The sequence below is a fragment of the Cnephaeus nilssonii genome, assembly GCF_951640355.1.
Source record: "Cnephaeus nilssonii genome assembly, chromosome: 17".
NCBI classification, from domain to species: Eukaryota; Metazoa; Chordata; class Mammalia; order Chiroptera; family Vespertilionidae; genus Cnephaeus; species Cnephaeus nilssonii.
The window spans coordinates 32,749,699-32,757,349 of record NC_137088.1 but is presented as its reverse complement, the minus strand read 5'-3'; the positions used below and the strand labels follow the sequence as shown (position 1 = coordinate 32,757,349).

Sequence of the window (7,651 nt, the reverse complement as noted above, 5' to 3'; positions counted from 1 at the left end):
TGGAATCGAACCCGGGACCCTTCAGTCCTCAGGCCGATGCTCTATCCACTGAGCCAGTCGGGTTAGGGCCCATGTATTTTTTTAACTATTAAATCCCTAGTACCAAGCACGGGCCTGACATATGATAGATAACCCCAACATACTGACTGACAAAGTAAATGAGTGAATGAATAAATGAATTTACCTCTAGGAAGCATGGTTTGAATCAGCGTCACCAAATACACTTTACGAAGTGCCTTCCTGTGTGTGGTCCTGTGTTGCTATGGTTTGTGAGAGAGTGAGGCTATCAAGGCCACAGTCACACACAGACAAAAAATGGGTCCCATGATTGCTGCTACAGGAAGTGGTCTTGGTGGTTCCTGGCTCTCTTTCCCCGGCTGGCTGGCGTTCACAGGCAGGGTGCTGGTGGAGTGCCACCTGTGGGATAAAAGGGAAAACGCAGCTTTTCGCACAATCTCTGCAAATACACACGGTCCTTCTCTGGCATTTAGAGGCTTTGCACATTTTTTAACTTGGCTTCGTGTCCTCAGCTAAACGGGCTGTTTTCTTACTCTTTCTCTAGGAAACAGCTGCTTTGTTTAATTCTGTTCTCTACATTTCAGATAAAGGAATCTTCTATATTAAATGGTAGCAAAAGTAGTCAGGGAAGAGAACAATCGATAGAATTACCTGTGTGCCATGCAGGTGTCACTTGGAGACACCGATATTTGTGATAGAAATACATTCTATAGTGACAGGGTGGCAAGACTTTCATTGATACAAGATTATTGAAAAGAAAAACAGGCCGCTCCTCAGCCATTTATTGTAAACATCTGTTATTATGCTGGAAACTCATAAAAATAATGGTACTAGAATCCTGGCCAACGATGTTACTAACTGTGCTTTACAAGGACAGGTATGTTCTAAACATTTTATGTCAAATACTTACGCACACCTTGGCCTATGTGTCCGTGTCAGCAGAAAAGCTTATCGACTCCAATGATGTGGCGCTCCCATTGTCTCCTGCCTGTGGTTTTATCCTGCCGGTGCTGTAAGTGGGGTTATTGGCTTGCTTGTCTCCACTTCTGGACAGATTTCCAAACTCTTTTTTTAAAATCTTACGGTTTTGGCATTTGATGTTTTATCTTTCCTTTCCTGGTTCCTGCCTCCATATCAGCAGTAGACGCTTTTTATGATCCTTTTAGTTGGGGTGGTGAAAGGGGGGAGAATGTAGGAAATATTTACCCACAATGGATATGAACTATTTGTGTATATATATATGTGATATGCTGACATTCTCTCTCTCTCTCTCTCTCTCTCTCTCTCTCTCTCTCTCTGTAGCCTTGTTTGTCATATTTTCATCATATAGAAATTGTCAATTTTTATAAATGCATACTCAGTCTTTTTCTTTGTGGTAATTTCTGTCATCATTTTTATGGTCAGACTATCTCTTCTTTCCAGAGATCAGATATATGTGCACTTCGTTTTTTATTTTACTTTTTAATTTATTTGAAATTTACTTTAGTGAATTGTGTGAACCAAACTTCACATATTTCCCCCCAATAGGCAATAATCTCAACATCATTTGTTTAACAGACCATTTGCTTTTTCACTGATTTGTGTTCTTTCCTTGATTATAAATGACACAATCTTTCATGTCAATATCAGTTTCACGACTTGCATTTCTGTTCCCTTAAGCCAGGGGTCCTCAAACTTTTTAAACAGGGGGCCAGTTCACTGTCCCTCAGACTGTTGGAGGGCCGGACTATAGTTTAAAAAAAACTATGAACAAATTCTTATGCACACTGCACATATCTTATTTTGAAGTAAAAAAACAAAACGGCAAAAACACCCGCATGTGGCCCGCGGGCGGGCCGTAGTTTGAGGACGCCTGCCTTAAGCAGCCTGTCAGTTATGTGCCAGCACCACGTATTTTTCACCACAGTAACCATTCACTAACTTCCAAGATCTAAGTCTTTCTCATCACTGTTCCCTTTGGCACGTTTGTTACCATCCATGTTTGCTTTCTCTCCCAGATGAACTATTTCCCAAAATACAACCATTAACATTGTGACTCACTCTTTTACATCCGATTCAACAAGTGTTGATTGAGAACTGATATGAAGGAGCTAATAAATATTGACCAAACAATAATGGCAGCGAAATTTGTAAGTGTATATTTCCTTATATTGGCAAGGCGTTTTAAATGTTTAAAGGGGCATCATCAAGGAGTTTCAGAATACCTGCACACGACATTTCAGGCAGGTGTAAAGAAGGGAAAAAGCCCTTCAGTGTAAACCAGGCGGGGGGACTAAGCCAGTGGAGCACACATAGGATTCAGAATCTCTTTAGTTCGAATCAGAACATTAAATGCTACAGAAGAGTGTTAAGGCTGAAATTCGGAATGGGGACCCGTGGGCTTAGAGAGTCCCACACTCTAAAATGAGACACAGCAAATAAGCCAGGCAGAGAAAGATAAACATCACATGATCTCACTCATTTGTGGAATATAATGAACAACATAAACTGATGAACAAAAATAGATCCAGAGACAGAGAAACATCAATCAGAACGTCAAACCTCAGGGAAGGTAGGGGACTGGGGGGTTAAGGGGGAGAGATCAACCAAAGGACTAATATGCATGCATATAAGCCTAATCAATGGACACAGACAACAGGGGGGTGGGGGCATGAATGGGAGGTGGGGGGTAATGGGGGAATAAGGACACATATGTAATACCTTAATCAATAAAGAAATTTAAAAAATTATCACAAATTTAGCTTTACAAAAAATAAAAAAAATAAAATGAGACACGGCACATTAACAGGCCCCAGGTTGGCATCAGCGCCATGCATCCTGGGTCCCGGGTTCACAGACCATGGATCTGAGCTCACACCTCTGCACCTGGCTTGGATGACACACAGCCTTTGCAGTTTTGGGAAGAGAGAGGAAAAAGGTTGGGACCAGTAAAGTAAACTGACCAATGCTGTTAAAAAACAGGGTTCACTCTATGTTTTATAATCATCATTAAAGTCTGTGTTTTTATTTGTTATTGGAAAAATGAAGACTTTAATTAGAAAGTATTTTGATAATGTTAAGTCTGTGAAGAGTTTGAGTGTTTAAGTGAATTTGATTTAGTACTATAAGTTTCATTTAGTATACTTATTACTTTTTGATGAATTTACTATGATTTTGTTTTTTAAATTTATAACTTTATTCTGTGAGGCAACTGAAATGCCTGAGGGGACCTAACATTTCCTTTGGAAAATGTCTGTTTGGATCCTTTGCCCATTCTTAAATTGGATTGTTATGTTTGTCTTTTTATTATTGAGTTGTAATTGTACTTTATTTAGTCTAGATGAAAGACTGTTACCAAAAATATGATTTTCAAATACTTTCTACCATTCTGAGGGCTGTCTTTTCATTTTCTTGATGATGCCCTTGGGAACACAAAAGTTTTTAACTTTGATGATGTCCAATTTATCTATTTTTTTTCTTTTGTTGATTTTGATATTGGTGTCAGTTTTAAGATATAATTCACTTTACAAATTTACATGAAAATATTACTTATTATGTGATAGAAGTGAATATGTATTACTTGTGCATATGTATTTTATATAACATATATTATAAAAAATTTAAATTTATATAATATGTAGTTTATGTATTTAGAAAATACTTTGCATACCTTAAGTTTATCTGTACATGCTTCTTGAGGGAATTCTTAGTGGCTGGAAATCCAGAAACAAGGTGTGACCTGGACTCAAATGACACTAAAAAGAGACGTGTTCTATCTGGGACAAGTGCTTAAAAAAGTTGGAGGAGAATGAGGTGGGACTGAGGGGGTATATTTTATCCACGTGAATGGCAACACTGTTATAATAAGAACACTAGATGTGGGAAACATTTCTTGAGCTTCTGAAATATGAACATATTTTTCACCTGGGAAACACCTTGGGTTTCCAAGATGGGGATGGGGGAAAATTCAAGTTTTACTTTCAAGTACCATAAAACAGATTTGGTGAATTATTTAAACCTAGAATCCATGGATATTTGTTTTTCTTAGAACTGGACACTAGATGTCTCCGTTGCATTGAGTCTGCAATGAGAAAAGAGGAGTTTACGAAAAAGATCGCCACCCCATGTGGGCTGTGCCATCTTCTATAGGACGTAGCTTATGATGTGGGGCATTGGCATGTAATTTCAATGAAACTTTCTTTGAAACCAGGCTCTAGAGAATTACTTCCTTTTAAATTCTTAACTAAAAACTCATCAATATGTCAGTAATGTCCTGGAGGGGGGAATAAAAAGAAAAACATAGTTAGAAATGTGTTAAAAGACTTAAATGAAAGTGGAACCAGAAATCAGGGTAGAATCCAGGAATTCACAGCCCTCTGTGCTGTCCCCTAGAAAGCAGCTATTTCCATTAACTTATAGAATTCTGTTAATGTAAAAACAGAAAGTGCTTAGGACGAGATAGATGTATTTAACACAAGTATGGTGTAGGGAGAGAGCATTCTATTAGGAGCCCAAAGATGCGCTTTTCCAATACTGAAGCCACTGCTTTTATGCTCCAGGGTGCCATTCAGATTCCCTCCATCTGGGTGCTGTTTTTCTCCAGCCTCTAGGGGACAGTCAACATTCTTCTGCAGGAAGAGCTCAAGAACCAATGGGTTCTCACGGCCTCCTTACAAATTGTGATTCTCATTACAATTTTTTTTTGGTAATAAAAAGTAAAATTAATGCATAACCTATTAAACGATAAAATGTTTGATGTGTCCCCCTGAGATTATCCCGGGCGCCCCTAGTGGTACACATACTCTGTTCTTGGGGGCAGTGGGTTCCTAACTGCAGCCATACGGAGAGACAAGGAGAAAGGAGGAGAGCAGGACATGGGCCAAGGTAGTAAAGAAGCCACATGCCTTCCGTGCTCAAAGGTTTCCAACTGTGTACAGTACAACGATCATGATCCAGCACCCACCTGTTCTGTCACCCAGTAGGTCCCATAGGCTTCTCCCAACCCTGGGAGGGAGGGAAAACAGTGGCATCCTGTGGAACCAGGTGGTCCCTGGGAAGTGGGTTAATTGCAATAGGCACAACTCACTCTCTGGTCCTCTGGTCCTGCCCACTTCCCTCCCACTCATACACGTACACAGACCCTGTTCACTGTAACACACACACACACACACACACACACACACACACACGCACACAGTCTCTACCTGCAGCTAGGATAGCCTTCGTTCTGCCTCTATCACTGTGGACAAAGAATGGAAATAAAAGGCCAGTTGTTAGTACGTGAGCCTCTTAGGTGACATTTTTGTTACTTCCTGGGAAATCACCCCTTGCCCTCAACCTCGCAGGGTCATTGCCAACCCCCACATGCCTCCCTCACAGGGCCGTTTACCCAGGCGCATGTGGGTGTGCTCTGGAGGTGGAGCTAGCAAGGAGAGTTAAAGGGTTTTCAGTTCTGTTCCCAGACTGAGAGGAAACAAATGGTGACTGTTCTGTGAGGCCACACAATGGGCCGCTTTCTCCCAGAGGGGTGACCTTTACCCAGGAAGAGGCTGAGCACACTTATCAAGTCTCTGCCTTTGCTGGGGAGAATCTGTGGTAAACAGAGCAAGAAGGTTCTTATTGTCGCCAAGGGCCTCCAAAAGCCACCAGAGCTATTTGCACAGAACCCTGGGCTGCCGGTCAATGGCTGTCATCCGGTTTCACTATGGCAATGGATTATTGAAAGTCAAAAAAATAATTTGTTTAGTTGAATTGGGACTGGCCTGGATGATCGCCAATGTGGCCATCCTATGACAAAGATATTGGTTGCTCCCTCATAATTCATGTCTCCTCCTTCCATGCTCAAAGGTTCCCCAACTTTGTACAGTTATTTGGTGATGATGAACCCAACCCCAGGTGATAACCCATATTATGGCCATCTCTTTCCTCTCCGCCAAGAAGTGGTCTAAATTATGGATTGCTGAAGGCCTTTGAGGAAGAGGATAAGTGCGCTATGCTGCTCTTCTTCTTGCCCTTGGACTTGTGTGAGGGCCTGATGCTTGGGCTGGCTTTGTCCATCTGATTGGGAGGGTAGATATTACAGACAGAGTTGACAGAAGAGAATAAAGGTATCAGACATCAGGAGGGGCTTGGAGGACACCTACCTTATCTCTTCCACCCCAGCAGGCACAGGGGTGAGGTTCTAATTGTCACAAGGGGAGATCACAGGCTCACTGAAAACCCAGGAGTAGCATTAACTTCAGGTGTGGATGGATTCAGGGCTCAACCAATGCTATCAGGACTCAATGTCCCCTGTCTTGAGGTTCTCTCATTGTGTTAGTCACAGTCTCAGGAACCCCCAGGTGGTCCCACTCAGCTCCAGGTGTTCCTCATGCTGACAAGAAGGAGTCAGGGTCTCCAAACTCGGTACCTCCTCAGCTTCAAGTCCAGTCAGAGGAGAAACACTTCCTCGCTTACAGCATTCCCGGGGACTATTAAGTCTCATTGGCTCTAGGTGAGTTGCATGCACATTGCTGAGCCAATCACTGTGACTGTGGACATGCAATGTTTTGATTGGCTTAGGCCTAGGTCACATGCTTCTTTCTCGGAGCTCCTCCCAGATAAATGGACAGCTTCCTTCTCTTCCCACGGGACCTCCTGCGGCCACTGTGCCTCTTTCTGGTTTCACAGGACCATCACACATCGATTGCCCAGTGTCTGTGAGGTGCAGTTAGTTACCTGCCTGCCTGGGTGAGGAACAGGCTACACATCCTAATGGCTCATGAAGTTGGTATTCTCATCGGGCTTCTGTGGATGGCAGCCTCTTTGCCCTGAGAGATGGGCGCTGTCATGTGGCAATCCAGAGGTTTTTAGGTGCCCAAGTACGTCCTCCCTCATCCTAAAAACGCAGTTTCTTCCCCTCCACCCTTGGTGGCATCTCTTTGCTCTATTGCTGGCCGCCTGAGAACCCTGGCAAGTTGGTCCATTGTGCGCAGCTGTTGTCCACGCCAGCTCTGGGCCCACAGGTGGCTCACCGATGCTTCTCATTCTTTGCAGCCATTCCACAGGTGCCTTCTCTTGTCACTCCCATCACTGGGTTATACTACTCCATGCTGTACCACAGCGCCCATCCTTACTCCGCTGGGGTCTTTGCATGTTACCTCAGGCCGGTGTGTGTGTGTGTGTGTGTGTGTGTGTGTGTTAAACTCGCAGTAACCCCGGCAAGAAGCAAGTGTAACTAGTTTATGGAATGGACTCCACCTGGTCAGGCACAATCCAAGGTTGAAACAGAACCTATTCTGTGTCTCATGTTAGTGCCTGTCGTATGGAGCATTAACTTAATGTTAAACAAAAAACCCTCAGGTTTGGAATATCAAAGGGTGAAGTACTACGGAGAAAAACTGGGTGTAATAGCATGCACACACTTGGTTACGGCAACATGGACATATCCTGCCAAAAGCTAGGCAGGGAGCATGGTAATGAAGAGGCGGGAGACGGGGAAGGCGGGTAATTGTGATGGCTCAGCTGCGCGGAGTCCCAGCTGGAGCGTCAGTGACCTCTGCTGGCAAGATTGTCCTCTGGTCCACACCAAGGCCGGGTCCCCTCCGGGTCTGTTTGTCTGGTTCATGGTTCTTCAGAGACTGTGAGACCCGTGCCCAGCGAGGGGCGGGCCGCC

At 43.4% G+C, this 7,651-nt stretch overlaps 1 long non-coding RNA gene across 1 annotated transcript; it reads right to left on the bottom strand.

Annotated features, from left to right (window-relative positions):
• Window positions 1-200: 200 nt before the first annotated feature.
• Window positions 201-4,556, bottom strand: LOC307113661. The gene is made up of 3 exons (XR_013814881.1): window positions 3,668-4,556; window positions 929-1,177; window positions 201-417 (listed from the first exon to the last, which is right to left on the bottom strand). It is a non-coding gene; the product is annotated as an uncharacterized lncRNA (long non-coding RNA).
• Window positions 4,557-7,651: the final 3,095 nt, after the last annotated feature.